Source organism: Orcinus orca, chromosome 10, assembly GCF_937001465.1.
Source record: "Orcinus orca chromosome 10, mOrcOrc1.1, whole genome shotgun sequence".
NCBI classification, from domain to species: domain Eukaryota; kingdom Metazoa; phylum Chordata; class Mammalia; order Artiodactyla; family Delphinidae; genus Orcinus; species Orcinus orca.
The window spans coordinates 83,830,603-83,849,808 of NC_064568.1; the positions used below are offsets into that span (position 1 = coordinate 83,830,603).

At 41.5% G+C, this 19,206-nt stretch overlaps 1 long non-coding RNA gene and 6 other non-coding genes across 7 annotated transcripts in view; 5 read left to right on the forward strand and 2 right to left on the reverse strand.

Moving 5' to 3' along the window:
• LOC117198882 (uncharacterized) overlaps positions 1 to 7,044 on the forward strand; it is a 38,353-nt gene extending 31,309 nt beyond the window's left edge. The window contains exons 3-5 of the long non-coding RNA XR_004480144.2: positions 2,875 to 2,985; positions 3,108 to 3,237; positions 5,803 to 7,044. This is a non-coding gene — a long non-coding RNA (uncharacterized LOC117198882). The remainder of the gene's footprint in view (positions 1 to 2,874; positions 2,986 to 3,107; positions 3,238 to 5,802) is intronic.
• TRNAF-GAA (transfer RNA phenylalanine (anticodon GAA)) lies at positions 2,183 to 2,255 on the forward strand. Its single transcript has one exon. It is a non-coding gene; the product is annotated as a tRNA-Phe (tRNA).
• TRNAA-UGC (transfer RNA alanine (anticodon UGC)) lies at positions 5,655 to 5,726 on the forward strand. Its single transcript has one exon. It is a non-coding gene; the product is annotated as a tRNA-Ala (tRNA).
• A 2,458-nt stretch (positions 7,045 to 9,502) lies between the features above and the next one.
• TRNAK-UUU (transfer RNA lysine (anticodon UUU)) lies at positions 9,503 to 9,575 on the reverse strand. The gene has a single exon. It is a non-coding gene; the product is annotated as a tRNA-Lys (tRNA).
• A 1,184-nt stretch (positions 9,576 to 10,759) lies between these two features.
• On the forward strand, positions 10,760 to 10,832 carry TRNAR-CCG (transfer RNA arginine (anticodon CCG)). The gene has a single exon. It is a non-coding gene; the product is annotated as a tRNA-Arg (tRNA).
• Positions 10,833 to 14,700: 3,868 nt separating this feature from the next.
• Positions 14,701 to 14,772, forward strand: TRNAA-AGC (transfer RNA alanine (anticodon AGC)). Its single transcript has one exon. It is a non-coding gene; the product is annotated as a tRNA-Ala (tRNA).
• Positions 14,773 to 18,302: 3,530 nt separating this feature from the next.
• Positions 18,303 to 18,374, reverse strand: TRNAA-CGC (transfer RNA alanine (anticodon CGC)). Its single transcript has one exon. It is a non-coding gene; the product is annotated as a tRNA-Ala (tRNA).
• Positions 18,375 to 19,206: the final 832 nt, after the last annotated feature.

The window sequence follows — 19,206 nt, forward strand, 5'->3', positions numbered from 1 at the left end:
TTCTTGTTATTTAAATTGAGGCTTAATTAATGTAAACAAAAATGCATGAAATTTAATGATTCAGCTTGATGGGTTATTACGTATGCACACACCCATGTAACCAACAGCTCTGGCAAAGATACATGATTTTTCAGCCCCCAGCTGCTTCCTTGTGCCTCATCCCAATCAATGCCACTCTCTGACCTCTATCACCATAGATTACTTTTTCTTGCATTTTGAAATAATATAAGTAGAATCATACAGTATGTACTCATTCGAGTGTGGATTCTTTCACTCAATTTTTAAAAAGTTGGATATATCCATATTATTGCTAGTAGCAGCAGCAGTTCTTTTTCATTGCTTGGTAATATTCCATTGTATGAATACTGTGCATCACAACTTTTTTTTTTTTTTTTTTTTTTTTTTTTGCGGTACGTGGGCCTCTCACTGCTGTGGCCTCTCCTGCTGTGGAGCACAGGCTCCGGACGCTCAGGCCCAGTAGCCATGGCCCATGGGTGCAGCCGCTCCACGGCATGTGGGATCTTCCCGGACCGGGGCACGAACCCCCGTCCCCTGCATCGGCAGGCGGACTCTCAACCACTGCGCCACCAGGGAAGCCCAACAACTTTTTAATTCATTTTACTGTCAATGTACATTTAGAGTGCTTCTAGTTGGGCTGAAATGTCTAATGTGGTCACTAGCATTCCTATATTTGTCTTTCAAGGGAAATACTCATGCACTTCTCTTGGGTATAAATGCAGCTGTGGAGTTTTGGGGGCATAGCTTACATGTATATTTAGATTTAGTCAGTATTTCCAAATAGTTTCCCAATGTGTGTGCACCAGTTTACGGTCTCATCAGCAGTTGTGTGAGTGAGTATTCCAGTTGCTCCACGTGCTCAGCAGCACTTGATATTGTCAGTTCTCTTAAGGTAATTGATTCTGGTGAAGAGAAGTATTATTTCATTTGGTTTTTAAATCTACATTTCCCTCATAGCAAATTATGTTGGGCACCTTTTAAATTGCTTATTGGCTATTTTGGGTATCCTCTTTTTGTGAAGTGCATGTTAATTTGCTCTTTCTTAATGAGATTTTAGTCTTTTTCTTAGTGTTTTGTAGAAGTTCTTCACAGATAATGGTCTTTCGTAAAACATGAGTGTTGAAATATCTTCTCTCAGACTGTAGTTCATCTCTTCTTAAGAAGGAGAGGACTTGAAAATTTTTGTAAGAATAGGAAAGAGAAAAAGAGAGAGAGGTTGAAGTCAGAAAAAAAAAAAAAGTTCCATCTGGAAATCTTTCCTGGTGGTTGCAGAAAAAACGCCTCCAGGCAGTTTGCTGGGGCGGGAACCTCGGAAAGAGCTGATAGGATTAAATGTGTTAAGAGCAGAAACGGTGCTATTTGGCTTGCGACCCTTACATTTCTCCCAGTGTAGCAGCTTAAGAGGATAGGGTTTAGAGGTTTAAGAAATGAGTAGGATTTGAGGCAGTGGCTTTTCTATCTGGCTAACTACCGTATCTTTGAAGACCCCCCTCAGAAATATGGTTACTATTTCAAAGATGATCTTCACGACCTTTCTGTCGTGAGAGGTGTAGTTCAGTGGTGGTTTATCCTTTCCTTACGAGAGGGCTGGAAACCATACACGTGCATCTATTTTTCTCCCTTTACGGTTTGCTTGCTCACACGGAAATAGACACATTATCCGATGGATTGTCTTTAAATGCTTCCGGTTTCTACTCTCTGTGTCTCCGCACTAACAACCACGTGTCAGCACAAGGAAGACAAGGGAAAGGAAGTGACTAGAAGAAAAGAATTGGTTCCTTCCGGATTTCCTCAAGCTGAAGCAAGAAGCCCGTCTCCATATTAACGTACCCAATAATCCTTTTAGCCTTGTCATTGAAGAGCAAGACAGAAAAAGAACCGAAAGTCGAGGCTCGATAATTTCATTTTGAATTGCCTTAGTTTTCTGAGCTGTCTTTGAGTAGTGGAGTAGCCGAATCCATTTCTCCCCCTATACTTCCCTCCTCCTCTACCAACCCATCCAGTCTCCTAAAACTGGATCCTATTTTTAGACATGGATTTCAGGGGAGCCCATATACTTTGGGGCGAACGAATGGGTGATGTTGAACAAAATAAGAGTAGACTGGCCCGCACAAATGAAAACTTTAAATTTTGGGAGAACAGCTAAGCCGAGCGTTCCCAGGTGGCCGAAATAGCTCAGTTGGGAGAGCGTTAGACTGAAGATCTAAAGGTCCCTGGTTCGATCCCGGGTTTCGGCAGTAGTGTTTTACTGTGGTGTAATTTATTAACACGTTACACGACAGTTATGCCCCAATTCCCAAAATCCATATATAACTACAATTTTTACGGCTTTTTGCAAGCGCGACCAAGGGGTGTGTGTGTGTGTGTGTGTGTGTGTGTGTGTGTGAAGTGTCTTCCACGAAGTGTTTCCTGACAGTGATATTTTATTTAAAGTTTCAAAACCTAGGAAATTATTTTCCTAGGAGCTAGGAAATTCCAATATGCTACATGGCCTTGCACTTACAATTCATTTCTGCCTTTATGTTGTGCGTGTGCGTGTGATCTTTTTAATCACAAGAATTGTTGTTGGTGGTGGTGGGGAAACCTGCAGAAAAAAGAACTACTACACTGTGTAAGTGTATATATGTGGGTGTGGTATATGCAAGGAAAAATTTCCAATCAGAAAATATGGGTTTGTATTTTGAGTCCACCCCGTTTTTAAACTGCTAGAATAAGGAGCTTTGTTGAACATCATTGAACTTTTAAACAATTACAAGAACATGCAGAGTTTTCTTTTTGACAAGACATTCATTCCTTCAGCCTTCCACCCCTGTCTAGAATTTGCACATCTTAAGTTATTTCTGTTTTGTTATCCAGGAAAGAATGAGAATAAGCACTTCTTTAAGAATTATTCTGTTGAATTTTCACAAGGGGACCTAGAATACTGAAAAATGAAAGCAAATGGACAGTAAAGTCGTCAAGACTCAGGTACCAATACCCCATTTTTTCCTTTTAATTTTGACTTTATTTCTTGAAACTCTTTGTTAGGGATAATAGGTTACTCTTGTGTCATTCTGAACTGTTTTCTTCTTTTCAAATTTCTGTGTCAGTTTCATAGTGTCTGTTTTCCACCGACAACTCTTGGACACTTTGAAAGAAGAAAATAAAACACTATTTCAACATCAGAACTGCATCAAGTTGCAAATGGAAAATTGGTACAAACTGAGAAGCAACGTCAAGGTAGGGACATTCGCTGTACAGGAACTTGGCATTAGAAACTTATCCATTAACAATCTATCCCTCCTCAATTCAGAAGCTTGCATTTTATTTCATTAAGAAGTATTTGATTGGACAAACAGCATCATTGAGTATTTTATTGCCTAACACAGTAATGATTCTGTTGAAGTGGGAGGTCTAGGGTAGTTCACAAAACATAATTAGCCTCACATTCAATATCTAAAAAATGAGGCTAATGATGTCTATGTAAAAAGGGATACTGTAAATACCAAAGGAGATCATGCAAGTGAATGCTTTGTGTCATGTCCACACATAGTAGGAAACTGGTAGACTGTGCTCTATATTCCTTGGTTCTGGTGTTCCCAGAACAGCATCTAAACATGTCATGTCTTCTGTAGCTAGGGATGTCAAATAGCAATATAATAAAGCCATAAATGAGTCACTTTTGTAACTTTACATTTTCTAGTAGTCACATAAAAAATAAAAATAAGTGGCCTTCATTGAAGAAGAATATTTAAATAACTTGGTGTATCAAAAACATCATTTAAATAGTCAATCAAAAAATTATTAGTGATATAGTTTACATTTTAAATATCATATTAAGTCTTTGAGGCCTGATATATATTTTCCACTTACAGCACATCTCCATTTTTAAGTGTTCAATACTCAAAGTGGCTAGTGGCTACCATTTTGGACAGTGCAGGGTTAAACATACACATCATAGATTTTCAGATTTTCTGAATTGAGTATATATGGCATGAGTGTGTTCTGTCACTCAATTTAGAAGTTTAATTCCTGATAAGAATTCTGTATTAAATGAATCCATAGTCTGAAGATGGCTGTAGACTTTTAAAAAATTGAAGTATAGTTGATTTACAATATCATATTAGTTTCAGGTGTACAACATAGTTACTCAACAATTTTTATAACTCTAAATATTTAATTTTAAAAATCCCCACTTTGTTCATGGGGCAAAAAGAAAAAAAAAAGGCATACCTTATTATTATGAATTCCTGAGACCCCAATAGACATGCAGTTTTCACCAGGTGTAACACAAAATTATGACCAAGCAGTGTGTCTGAAAACCTTCCTAATATTGGAAAGCATCATAAACCTAATATTTTACAACATCAAACAGTCAAGGTATCCTCCTAAGCACTTCATGGGCTAAAAATTTCATGAGCCAACTGAAAGAACAAATCTGTCAGACAAACCATATTCTTTCAGCTTCAAAAGGAACTCAATGTTATTTTATGAATATTGGCAAAAGTCCATAAATGAGCAAACCAGAAGGAGAAAGGGTTAGCCACTGGAAATCTGGTGCCAGGAAATGGGTTCTCTTGCAGTCTTTTTATATATTTCAAAGAACACAGCCTTAACCACAATAAATCCCAGGGTTCAAGAGATGTCCGGGAGCAAATTTATTTTCCTACGAATATCACTAATGAGAATACTTTTCTGTCTTTATCCATCCTCCACATAGTTGTATCTACTGATCACTCACAAATCCAAATCTGGAGGCAGGGGTAATTGTGTGAGTTCACCATGTAACATTCTCACAAGTGTGCACCACATAGATCTTGAATTTAACATGAGCAAGGCTTGCCCATCTTCTCCGTCTTCCAAACTTCCTCCCATTTCCAAAAGAATTTTTAAAACCTACCCCTTTTCTGCACTTTCTTCTGTTTGGTAATGACATGGCTTTTTTCCCCTCCCTAAATAAATGCATGAACAAACAAACAAACACATAAATAAATACTTTTTTTCCCCTTTATCCCTAATGTCTTGCGGCTATTTGTCTTTGGTCTCGCTCTCATAATTTAATATTCCTCTCCATCCCTGAAGCTGTTGTTTCATTCATGCCTTATGAATCTTATGAAGAAGAGATTTTGGATTATTGGCGGGGCCTGCTAAGTTAGCTGGGTGCCTAGATTAGAAAAGAAAAAGAGCCCCTTACATTGCAATGTTGAATGCATCGTTCTAGGATTTTTTACTGCCTGTGGCTTTCCTCCATCAAATCTGGTCCTTAATATTCCAATGGAGCAAACAACCAAGATCATGAAGCATTTTAGGCAGGAAAGAAGCTGAATTTCAATGGCCTTGTGTCTCAGGTTAAGACATATCTGGAGGAAATCAAAAGGTCCAAAAACTGGGACTTGATTTGATCTCTTGCCAAGCATAATAGGAGACCCCAACTATGTTTTCTTTTTTTTTCCCCAACTATGTTTTAAAGCTATGGTGGCAACTTCTTTTGGTTATCTGACACAGGTTTCCAATCTTTTGCCTTCCACTTCAAGTTCTATACTCCAAAGCATCAGTATCCTTCTTTGGTTCCTCTACCGCCTAGACACCCAAGGATCCAGAGCCTCAGGAAATAAAATTTATTCCCAAAGAAGCATTATCAGGAAACTTGTCGGAGAGGGGGTGTAGCTCAGTGGAAGAGCGCATGCTTTGCATGCATGAGGCCCCGGGTTCGATCCCCGGCATCTCCAGGCCTTGGTTTCACTTTTCCCTCAAACCTCAAGGAATACAGATTTAGTTCTCCTAACCCTTTTTTTCCCGTTATAGTCCTGTACACATACAAAGTAAAAACATAACCCAATGGATTCTGGTGAAGTCCCTCCTCTCTTGCTGTGAGCCTCGACCTCACCAAGACGACTTCAACAAGCAGAAGAAAGACAAAAAGGAAGTGGGAGAAAGAACGGGATGCCAACAGGAACAGTCTCGAAATCTTGGCCCTGAGATTAAAGTCATGACAACCTACACACCGAACTATCTAGAGTTCAGCCTCTGAAAAACATTTCAAATTAAAAATACTTGGTTACTACCTTACCCCTCTTATCTTCCATGTCTTGCATTCCAAGCTCAACACATTAAACAAACAACAACAACAAAAACACTCACTCCTACGTATAGCTCAGATGGTGAAGTCTAAAGACAAATGCGGTCCCTGTTTCTACCTTGCGCTCTTCTACCACTAGCACGTGGGGATCCGGACACTGTGGCCTCCCTGCCGCGCGGTCTGAAACCTCCAATACCACCGGGATACACTAAAATCAGAAACTCAACCGCAGGACTTCTCTCAAGTGCTCCAGCCACGGAAAGAGCAGCGAGGCTCTCTGAAAACCGCGACAGTCGGACAAAACGAAGGGGATCTTCCTTCGGGAAAGCGGTCTCAGCTCACTTCTTTTACCGGGAATGGGCCTGCTTGTTCCCCACGTACCCAGAGGAAGCGCAGCAGAGACGCGTAACTAACCGCCTCTCCGCCCATCTGAAACTAACGCCAACCTAAGCACTCGTCCACTTTTTTCCTCCTCCACCTTCCTGTGGCCGCTGAAGCCGCGGACTCCACGCCTGCCTTTCGTTATCGTTACCTGTATTCTGCTGTCGCACTAATCTCCCTCCTGGTGTTAACTTTCCCAAAGATATCAGCCCACTCGTCTTGGAGTCTCTAAAGCCGAGAACTGCCAAACCTGGCTGACTTTCAGAATCATCGGGGGGAGCTTTTAAACAAGGTCGATTTCTGGCTTAGCCCATCAGAGATAATTCAGAATTTCCTCCAAACCTAGTACCTGAGTTGACTGTCGGAACAAATTTTGGCTGAAGGTGGGAAGCGTCTCCCCTTTCCACAGGGACAATGAGATCTCAAGAACTAATTTGGCAACCGGCGAGCTCATTTTGCACGTCGGGCCCAGCGGCTGAACCTCCCCCCTGGTGTTCTTTCATTCAAGAAAAGGATTCCGTATATACTAAGAGGGGCAAAAATCGATGCAGCATCCTGCTGTCTGTTCTTGTCCCCAACTTGGTCTCTGTGCGTCTCAGAACCAGAGCTGCAAAAGCCCGGGAGACAAACCGATGCCGGATTTCCCAACCATGGTGCTGGCCCAGGCGTTGACAAGGGTATTGTTTTTATTAGTTTCTTCCTTTTGTTTGCCTTAGGTTTCTTCTGCTCTTTTTCCCCTTGGCTATCTCAGTGAAAACTTAGATGACTAACTTGTGATTTTTCTTTTCTTGTATGCACTGAGTGCTATAAATTTCCTTTTCAGTGCTGTTTTAATAAGTATCAGAAATTTTTAGTGCTGTCTTAGTGTATCAGAAATTTTGATACATTGTATTTTTATTTCATTCTATTTATTTTTAAATCTCCATTGAGATTCCTCTTTATTCTGTGGGTTATTTAGAGCTGTGCTGTTTAGTTTCCAAGTGTTTGAATATCTGCCTCTTATCTTTCTGTGACTAATGTGCACTGTGGTCAGAGAACACACTGTATCTTTCAATTCTATTAGATTTGTTGAGGGTTATTCTATGTCCCAGGATATGTTCTATCTTGGAATACGTTCTGATGGATTTGAAAAGAATCTATACTCTGCTTGTATTGGATGAACCATTCTATGTTGATTGGATTCCGGTGGCTGATGGCATTTTTCAAGTGGATTTGCATATTTTATCTTTCAGTTTTATCAGATTTTTTTTTTCCTTCACATATTTTGCAGCTCTGTTGTTTGGTGCATACGTATTTTGGATTACTATGCCCTTCTTGGTAGATGGGCACTTGTATCATTATATGATGTCCTTCTCTGCCTCTGATAATTTTCTTTGTTATGAAACTGACTTTATTTGACATTAATATAGTTACTCCTGCTGTCTTTTTATTGATGTTTGCATGACATGCCTTTTTTTTTTAATCTTCCTAACTTCAAACTGCCTGTATATTTACAGGTTATATTTGAGGTGAATTTTTTTGTAGACAGACAGCATATAGTTTGGTCATGTTTTCTAATCTACCCTGTGGGTTTAATTAGTGCATTTAGGCTATTTACATTTAATGTAATTATTGGTATGTAGGGCTTAAGTCCGGCATTTTATTTTTTTTGTTTTCTGTTTGTTCTCTGTTATTCTTATTGTTCACTTCTCTCTTTTTTTGTTGCCTTTTTATGGACTACTTGTATATATTTTGGAATTCCATATTCATTTATCTATACTATTATTTATTGTATCCTTTTGTATAGATTTTTAAAAGTCATTACTGTAAGAATTCCATTATAGATATTTAAGTTAGACTGTACTGGTGTACCATTTTACCAGTTCATGTGAAATGTTGCAACCTTACCTCCCTTTCTGTCACTTTACTATTCCTCACTTGTAATATGACTGTCTTAACTATTTCTTTCACATACATTTAGAACCACATCAGACAGTGTTATACTTTTGCTTCAACTTTCAAACATAATTTTAAAAGCTCAAGACAAGGAAAGTGTATTGTACTTACCATGTTTTTTTGCTTACCATGTTTTTTTCTTCCTTCCTGATATTCAATATTCCTTCTCTATCATTTCCTTTCTGTTTGGAGAACTTACTGTAGTCATTCTTTTAAGGTAGTTCTCTGGCAGCAAATTATCTTAGTTTTCCTTTATCTGAGAATATATTGATTTTCTTTTCATTCCCGAAAGATATTTTCTCTGGATATTGTATTCTGGATTGATAATTCTGTTCTTTTTTTTTTTTTTTTTTATAATTCTGTTCTTTAAGCACTTGGAAAATGTTGTACCACTCTTTCTGACCTCTATGTTTTCTGATGAGATAGATAGCCGCTGTCATTTGAATTGTTTCTCTATACGGGTAAAGTGCCATGTGTCTCTGGTTTCAAGTCCTTTTTCTCCCTTTGTTTTTAAGAGTTCAGAAGCCTTGGTTGATTTTTTCCCCAGTCAACTGATGAAAGAGACTCTCTTCTAAAAACCACATAAAATCCATATCTTCAGGTCAGCAATCCCTATTCCAAATGACTTCCCAAGACTGTCCCTTGGGCTTGGTAAATTTATCATGTAATCATTTCACACCTATAAAGCAACCACATAAAATCCATATCTTCAGGTCAGCAATCCCTATTCCAAATGACTTCCCAAGACTGTCCCTTGGGCTTGGTAAATTTATCATGTAATCATTTCACACCTATAAAGCAACCACATAAAATCCATATCTTCAGGTCAGCAATCCCTATTCCAAATGACTTCCCAAGACTGTCCCTTGGGCTTGGTAAATTTATCATGTAATCATTTCACACCTATAAAGCAACCACATAAAATCCATATCTTCAGGTCAGCAATCCCTATTCCAAATGACTTCCCAGGACTGTCCCTTGGGGTTGGTAAATTTATCACATAATCATTTCACACCTATAAAGCAATGAGCAAAGTTTCAATCAGTGTAAAATCAGGATATCATTTCCCCCAACTCTTCCTGTATGAATAAAGATAAAACGGAAGCAGTATGCCTGAACAGGGACTTGAACCCTGGACCCTCAGATTAAAAGTCTGATGCTCTACCGACTGAGCTATCCAGGCCCACAGTATTAGTTTTTCTCTTAGTATCATATCTATCTTCACACATTTGGACAATTCGTTTTATCCTTCATGTATTAGTTCCCAAGTCAGATTTCTTGGATTTTCCTCATTGCTAAGAAGATTCTGTTTGAGAGAGATGTTATAATCGTTAGGAACATTTTCCTTCCTCTTCTCTTCTTTGTCTTCCTTCTCTAGGTTTTCAGAACCAGAGATGCTGCATCCCCTAGACAAAGCATTGCCAAGTTTCAGACTACATTGCTAGACAAAGAGGATTTCATTTCTTGCCAAGTACCTCACCTAAATTTCTCCAGGCAACACTCACACTATTTCTGTTTCTCTCCCTCTGCATTGTCTTGTACATATTTCTTGCAGCCTTTGTAGACAGAGGGAAAGAGAGTTGAAGGAGGAGGAATTTGAAGATGCAAGAAAGTGTTCCATAATGGGTCCCTTTCTGTTGATGGATGAAATTGCCCCAAACATCCCTTTGGCAAGGGAGTCTTGGAGCTGGCTGACGGGAGGGTGGGAACCAGGTGGAACAGCTCATGCTGGCCAGGCATTCTGCCCAACGTGGTGAGGATTTACATTCTTCAGCTTCTACTGGAGCCAGTAGCTCTCCAAACAGGAAAACAGCAAGGGACCATTATCCAATCTATGCTTCTCATTGAACCCATTTCAAGAAGGAAAGGGGTTTAACTAAAACAATTTCATAGGAAACAGCAGAAGGCATTTCCTTGGTCTAACCAGGCTCATTCAGTCCAGGCCCTAGCTCTTAACCCTCCACTGCTCCTGTTTGAGCTTACAGACTTTTCTCCCTGGAGGATGCGCCATTGTATCTTTGAGATGGAACAGGTCAGAACGTACCAAACTCTGAAGCTCCCTCTCCTTACACTATCATCATCCCTTCATTGCAGACTTTAGTTCTTGGCTCATATTTCTCCACTGAACTTGCATCATCATTAACTTGCATCAGACTTAGGTAAGAAAGCCTTCAAAGGCTGTGTCACTTCTGATCGCCTCACCGTTTATTAATTTTAAGTAACTGTTGTCAGGAACTTGATGCAGTTTTATTCCCTTTGGGTCAGGAATGTTATTAATGAGATCTTCTTTCCAATGAAGTTAGAAATTTGAAAACAGAAACCTACCACGTTTCAGCTTTCAGGTTTGAATACAGACATTTACTAACTGGCTACGTGGCCTAATGGATAAGGCATCTGATTCCGGATCAGAAGATTGAGGGTTCGAGTCCCTTCGTGGTCGTTGCTTATTGCTAGGCAAGAAACGGAATCCTTTTCATTTGACTTTCTAAGGGCTGGCCTTGAGAAGAAAACCTGAAATGAGGCAAGAGTCTTAAAAAACCAAAATTAGTATGCCCACTAATTACCGATACCTTGCGTTTTGTCATTGGCATCTAATCACCAGATAATACCCAGTAGTGAAATACTAATGCATGTATAGTTATTGATACCATAATGACCCTGGATTTTCTGCCTCAGAATCCTTCTGTAGAACTGGTAGACAGTGGCCAAGAAAAGGATAGGAAGGGGAAGAAAAGTTGACTGCAAACATTTCTCTGGAGAAAGCTGGGTTTCAAAGAGTTTCTATCTAGGAGTTAAGGATATGTGCTTGGAGGGCTAGGGGAGATACTAAACCCTGAACATGCACTTGCAGTCTGGACCCTCATAGTGAGAGTCTGATGCTTGTCAACTGAACTATCCAGCTCAGGAATTCAACTTATCCTGAGAATTTATTCAAAGCTAATAAGTGGATTATTCTCTAACCTTTCTACTATTTGCCTTCGTTATAAATACAGGGCACCAATATTTGAGAAATTCACCTGGCAGAGGGATCCTCCTTCTACATTCAGCATAGCTTCCTACTTAGCAAATCTGAACAAACTTGTAACAGGTAGAGATCGAATCAGTAATCAAAAACCTTCCAACAAAGTAAAGTCCAGGAGCACAGGCACATTCAGCTAAACTGCAAGACATAAGATTAACACACAAAAGTAAGTTGTTTTTCCCTACACTAGCAATGAACAATCTGAAAAGGAAATTTAAAAAACAATTCCATTTACAATAGCATCTGAAAAAATAAAATACCTAGGAAAAATTTAACCAAAGAGGTGAAAGACTTGTACACTGAAAACAACAAAACATTGCTGAAAGTAATTGAGGAAGAGGGGTAGGGAATTTCAGTGGGAAGCATCTCTGTTCCTCCATCTACTGTCTATTTCATGACTCAAAAATTATGAGACTCAACAAAAATGTCTGTCACGTTCTTTATTTTCCCTCTTCTTTCCATCTTTTTTCCCTGTACTGAAGGTGAACTTCCTCTTAATGTTGGGGTAGGCCTCTTTTTCTTAACTGGTTTTTTTTTTTTTTTCCTTTTTTGGCTTCATAGTGTGGATTTCAGGGATTGACCCTGCGTCCTCAGCAGTGAAAGTGCAGAGTCCTAACCACTGGACCTCCAGGGAATACCCTGGGCCTCTTCTTTTTTTTTTTTTTTGGTGGAGATTTAGGATGGACTCCCCCCCCCCCACTTTTCCTCTCCCATCCCATCTTCCTTTTACCAAAACAACCACCCTATGTGGAACCAAGGTCTATGGAATAGAACTGGAACAGCTGTAAAGGCAATGCACTGAATCATTGGTTTTCTTTTCGTATGAGCGGGGAAATCATGAAAAAATGAATGAAAAGGTGCAAGAAGGATTGGGTTACAGAGTAAAGAACACACATGGAATTACAGGGGTTTTACTCAGGACCTTGTATGTGGAAGGCACCTGCTTAACACTAAAAATCACCTTGCCCTAGAAATTCTTTATAACATATCAGTGCCATTTTTGGATGGTTTTGGGAAACCTAAAAGTTGGCAAGGGAAAGTCCACTGAGATAAATTTCACCAATGTAAAAATCATTAAACTAGATCCTCTCTTGCACCTCTGGTTCAATATTCTGGAACAGAAAAAGTATATTAGGCAAAAGTAAGGAAATCTGAATAGATTGTAGATTCCATTTTTAAAAATGTGTCAATTTGAGTTCATTAACTTGGCAAATGTATCATCCTACTGTAAGCTGTTAACAATACGGGAAACTGAGTGCAGGGTATAGGGGAACTCTCTGTAATGTCCTCTCCATTTTTCTCTATATCTACAACTGTTCTAAAGTTAAACTCTTTTTATAAAATAAAATGATCTCTCTTTTAGATATACAAGAGAAGAGAGCATTTAAAAGGATTTAGAGCAAAGGTTTTGCTGCAGAGAGTGAATGCATTTCTAACAGGGCTCTTGTACCGGTTAGCGCCCACATTCAACAGGAGGGTGACTTATAGGACCTATGCCACTGTCTGATTTCTATGATGATTTTAAATAACATTCAACAGAGGCTAAAACAAAAGAATAAGCATGTGATTAGTAACGTGCTCCAAACGAAAGCTGGCTTCAGTAGGCTTTTGTGTATGTATGTATACATGAAATTATGGGGAAAGTGAAAGAGTCTACACCAGAACCGGGTCGTGAATCCAGGGTGCTCAGACTAAGGGCCTGATGCAGGTCCGATTGAGCTACCCAAGAGTACGAAGGTTTCAGTAAGAATCTATTCAAACCAAAAACGTTTAGTCACTGCTTAACCTTTTCCTTCCACTCTTTCCCTTGTATTTTAAAGCCAAACATGCTAAAAACTAGTTGATGGCAGTTGAAATGCCCAAACACAAAACTGCGTTTGGAATTTGTTTCTAAACTCAACGCTGCATCGGGATATTTATAACGTCGACTTTCTAAAATCTCTAATACCGGGGTCTACTGCTCCAGAGATATGCAACCACAGGTGCGCCCTTGAAAATGCTCAGCCTGTGTTTGCCGTGACAGAAAGTGGAGCAAGGCACTCTCAGAGTCACAAAATCTTGGGCAAAACGGGACGTATCTTTTTGTGGGACACATGCTTTCAAATCACTTACCTTAGGAAGGAGCCTTCTTCTCTTCCCGAGGGCCTGCAGAAAGTGTAGCAGAAATGCCAGGCTTGGTCACTTTCTACCTCCGAGCCTCTCCATTGAGACCCATCTCCAAACTAGTCCTCTTCTATCTTCTTCCTCTGCTGCCTCTTTCTTCCCCTTCATTGGCTTCATCCTTTTCCCTTCCAAGAACCAGGCCACTCTCCCTTCTCCAACACCTCTTCTGCTTATTCCACTTCCCAGCCGCTCGTCTTTCTAGTATGGTGATAGTGTAACCCATCCCGGTCGGTACCTGTCCTCTCCTCCCCATTCCCTCTCCTGACAGAAGGTTTAGGATTTTATCCAAAAATCTTACCTAGCTTAACAGTCGCACCAATGTTTGCCTAAAGGTGGGAGGTGTCGACGTTCTGCGCCCTGGGTACTGATGAAATTTTCAGACTTGTTCAGGCATAGGGAAGGTTTACAGACAGCGAATTGGTTTCGCAGGTTGCGCGCAGCTTCCCTTGCGCTCTCCTCCTTGCGCAAATAATGTGATGCTGTAACAACAGGAGCGCCCACATTTCTACTCTTACCTCTGTCTGCCGCCACTCTTGTGTTGTCTGCAAAACCAGAGCGATAGCGTCGCCGTAACAAAGCTGCTGTCACGTCCCGAGTCCAGATGCCGAATGCAGTGGTTTGCAAGAGCACGCAAGACTGCCTGAGACACATACTTGTCGCTCTTTGTTTCGGTCAAGTATTGTGAATTAATTCACCTCTTGTCTTAACTTCACACCTGGACCTACATTCCCTCGGCTGCACTCACGGAGCGCGCCTTTGTATCCCCAGCGCTACGTTTTGCATTTTTGGCAGCTTCGTGGGCAGAGGAGGACTTTCTAAAGAAGGGAGAATCTAAAGACATAACAGAAGATTCAGTTCTGGGACTCTCCCTCGTGGTGGACTAGAACTGACACAAGAGGCAGTTGGCTAAAAGTTCGTGATGGGGAGGAGGATTGTGGGAAGACCTAAGGGTTTTTCGGTCCAGAATGCATTTCTCTTTTTCCTGCCCTAGCTGTGAGACAGGAGTCAGTCCAGAGGTTTCAGAAACAGAGGAACTGAACATAATGGACTTTGGCTTGCCAACACCGTCATACAGTGATAAATAAATAACATGGGACAATAGGAAAATGAACTTACGGTGTGGGGGGGTGTAGCTCAGTGGTAGAGCGCGTGCTTAGCATGCACGAGGCCCTGGGTTCAATCCCCAGCACCTCCATTTGTCCTCAACTCCCTCACAGCTGAGGTCCTTCTCGGTTTTCTTTGTGTAGACCTTAACTTTTGTATCCTTCGGTTAATCATGTGACTATGGGCCTTGACATTCCTTGGATCTCCCAACCTGACTACTTCAGTACAATAAAGCCAGGAACCAAGTTAAGTACAGAAACTGCTCGCTCAGAATCAGTCTCCTGAAGGCGGAGCACCGAGTATGCCACGTAGGGTCCATTCTCCTTTGCTGCATTTTTTTCATTATTATTAAGAAGCAGGGAAGAAAAAGACAGACTGAAAGAGAAAAGGGGGAAGGGGGCCTTTGGGAAAATTCTTTTAGATTACCCCTCCCACCTCCCATCCCGTCTTCCTCTCAGCTGGTTTGTGTCAATGGACAGGCTGCGGGCTCCAGAGGAAATTTTCCTTCTCCTTTTCCTTTCCCCACTCGCCCCTGTGCTTTCACCACACACCGAACCTTGGTTGGGCAGCAAAAGGTCGGTCCAATCACCAACCATGGAGCTCTGTGTTCCCAGGTTTTTCTCGGTGAAGGAGTGTTTAAGATACTGTCCATGGGAAAGACGCTTCTCACGAAACTCAGAGGCTTCCAAAATCCGTAGTTGAAAAAGTTATTTCCAGTGTTGGAAAAGGCAGCTAGTCTCTCTCAAAGCCAGACTCGGGCAAAAAGGGTTGCTCCTTTCTGTGGCACAAACGCTTTTAAGCCCGCTTCCCTTAGGAGGAAGATAACCTTCTGGTTTCCTGCATCCCTAGAGGGAGCAGAGGAGACAGGCAACGCGGGAGCAAATTACCTCCCGGGCCAAACAAATAGTGGGCATCGTAAAGACCTAGTCCCAAGCCTTCTTTCGCCCTTTCCTCTTTTAGTTCCTCCTCCCCAACCGCAGCCACCTGCCTCCTCCTACCCCACCCCACCCCCATCCACTTTCTTCATCACCTGCTGCTTCACCTTCTCCTTCACTTTCCCTTCCCGTCTCTCCTTTCATTCTGTTTCACCACTTCCTCCAGGCTAGTTGTTTCCAAGCAGCTCACTTCAGTTCCCGCAGCTCCACTTTCTTGATTAACAGTTCTCAAACCTGGATGATCAACAAAATCATCTGGGGAGGCATTTCCATCCTATAGATCTCCACCCCACCCCCCCATCCCGTGATTCTGAGTGCACTCAGGAGCTACAAGGTAGAAATGGGCATACGTATATTTACAAAGTTATCCGACGGTTTCCCAGGTTCGGGAACATTGCATTCTAGTCTAAAACCTTTTATCTCTGTGTTGGTGAGTCGCTTCAGGCTGCCTATATTATTCACCAAGTTACTTTTAAAAGTCGTTTCGCCTCTAAGCGCCCACTTCAGCGACTTTCCAGAGCCAACTAAGCCTCATTCGGGCCTTTTTTTTTTGAAGGGGAGGAGCAGAGGAGGAATGGAAGAGTTGATATATATGTAATTGATTCCGATATTCAGGAAAATACAGATTTCCCACTCGTGAGAAAAAGTAAAAGAGAAGACACAGTGATTTAGGATTACTCCTAAAACTCACCTTTGGTCACCACAGATTTTGGCAACAGGAGGAAAGTGTCTATTCCTTGCATCTCTGTGATGGCTGAGGTTTGAGTATTTGTCCAAGAGCATCGGGTTGGAGCGGGAAGGTTCTTATAAAAGTTTAATTTGCTTCGCCGTTCTTGCTTAGCCTCCGAAGTGTCTCCCTTAAGCGTCATTGTGGATCTCAGAAACAGAACTGCACAGTCCCCAAGACAAAGCCACTGAGGTGCAGGGCTCCAGAGTTTGGAGTTTCACTGGGCTCCAGAGTTTGCTAGAGTGACCTGTTTTCTCTTTCCAGCTGGATCTAAATTCCCCAGGGAACTTTTCAGGTTCTGCTCCTTTGCACCCTTGTTCTAGCATTTACAGCTGGGGTTGACAGCCAGAAGCATTAGAGGTGCAGGGCCCCCCGATGTGATGACGTGGGATCTGCCTTCTGGTGGAGGCCACCGGGAGAAGGAATTCAGAGTTCCAGCCTGAAGCCACTTGAGTTAACATGGGCTATGCATGGCCATGGCTGAGGATTCACAGCCCTAGGGTTTAGATACTCCCTTCTCCTGGAAAAACGGATCCAAAATATGTATTCCCTCATGGGTTACAGTGGCCAGAGTACTGTTCTTTATGGGGACTTCTTATGTCTCATGGCTTTTGACAGCTGCCTGAGAGATTCCCTAAGGCAGAAGGAGGGCTCCATGCTAAATACAGTGAGGCTGTAAAGAGCAAAAGGAATAATGTCCTGAGAATCCGTGTTTGGCAAAATGGGAAAAGGTGGTCTAAGCTGTTTTTCACTGCTTTGTCTACTCTCCCATGTTAGAAGTCTAGAGAATGAGAGTGAAATAGAAGGAAAACTCATTCACTTAATCTTTGCCCTGAAATGGTTTAGACAGCAGCTTGACAACAACATACTTGGATGGAGACAGCCCAGAGATAGCCCTGGTAGGAAGGGAGCTTAGTGGCTTGGCTGGTTTGAGCATCTGTCCAGGGTTTGAGTCCCAGAGGAAGCTGAGCTTGTGACTGATCCCTGCTTTCTCTTGATCTTGAAGGACCTAGGAGAAACATGATTTTAGTTTCTCCAAATGAGGGAAAATAGATGTCATTTAAAAAATTTTGACTTCACGTTTTAAAACATCCTTTTCAAATACAAAAGTTATCATGCAGAGGTTTTGGTGAAGAAAAATGGAACCGTTTTTGTGCATTCACCCAACACTCGACTTGCAGAGAGAACAAAGTGCAGAGCAATGATATTCTGTAGTTTGTACTGATTCTTAAACGAGTTGTTTCTGTTTGTTGTTTCTGTTTGTTTGCTTGTTTTGTTAAATACAAGCAAATTATATATCTATTCTTACTTCCACCCAAACACCTTTGGCCACATCTTCCTCTGGGACTTCAGTGTGGTGTTACATGAGGTGTTGTTAATTCATTTAATGATTTAAGAACAGAAAAGTGAAGTTCAGCGAGGAAATGTAGAAGGTAAGGAATCTAAATCCGCTGTTTGCAGGGTTTCTGAGATTTACTTCAGCTAGGTGTTTTGGTTGAGGGGATGGTGGGGAGTTAGTGGGTGTCTTCTAGTATATATTTTGTGTAAATTTCCTGTGGAAGTTGATTTAACATGGAATACAAATGACTGTGCTGCCCAAACCTAGGATCTAACCTTTAAAATCCGTTGGTCACTTGCTCATCTAAGCTATTCCAGCGAGCGTGAGCTAGTTCTTCAGTCTTCCAAATCATGTTTTAAACGTTCACGTGGCAAAGGCTTTGGTAAATGTCACCTTACCTTGGGCCAACGTCCACCCACTCACTCACCAAAAAATACTTGGGGTCTGTGCCCTGCACCTCCGTTGCTTATCTCGGATTCCCTGCTCCAGGGCCCGTGGAGTAGAAATGGTATAATATCGAAGGGAATCCATTGGACTACGTATTTTTTTAAATGGGAGCAGAGGAAACATGGCAAAATGTATGACAAAAATGAAAGGGGAGGATGAGGAAAAAACCTAGATGGAGGAGCCGGGGGTTGAACCTGGGACCTCGTGCATGCGAAGCACGCGCTCTACCACTGAGCTACACCCCCTCCTGCAGGAGCTCCTTGGGGATCATTTATAAAATACTACTTTTATTTTGAGATTGGCTTTATTTTCTAATGGAGAAAATCCACTGGGTTAAATCCCACCATTTGTGAAATTACTAAACTGGGTATTGTCTAGCGGCTTCACTCAGGTTACAGTCCGACTGACACAGTCTCTGATTCTAGGACTTTCCTACTTCTGTTAGCCTGCTGCAAGGTCCACTCAGAAGAAACTACGTGAAAATTACTTTCTTTCGCCTGGAAAAGTCACGGATTTCCAACACAAATCTCCAGCAGTACTGGCTCAGATGAAGTGCTTTTCAGCCCAGAGGCAGCCGAATTGAATTCCACACCAGGTTGGGTCGGATGACGGCCAACAAACATCCTTTATCCAGCTGACACTCGTTGTTTGCTCACGCATCACCACATGTTCTGAGATTGTTTTCAGTTCTGGTTCCACATCTCCCCACCTCTTGAGGATTATGTCTACAAAGGATTTCAGGGGGAAAAAAAATCTTTAGTTCTATCAACTAAAAAAAATCTAAAGTTCTATCAACTTAAAAAAAAAGCTGTCATGGGAATTCCCTTGGTGGTCCAGTGGTTAGGACTTCACGCTTTCGCTGCCGAGGGCGCAGTTTCAGTCCTTGGTGGGGGAGTTAGGATCCTGCAAGCCACGCAGCACAGCAAAAGAAAAAAAAAAAGAAAGAAAAAAGAAAAGAAAAAAGTGACATTTTTCTAGACTGGGGGAATGAAAGGACAAACACAAGGCAGCGAAACAACATTGGGGAACCTAGCAACTGTCAAACTGCTTTCCCTGAAGGAACCCATTATCACAGTG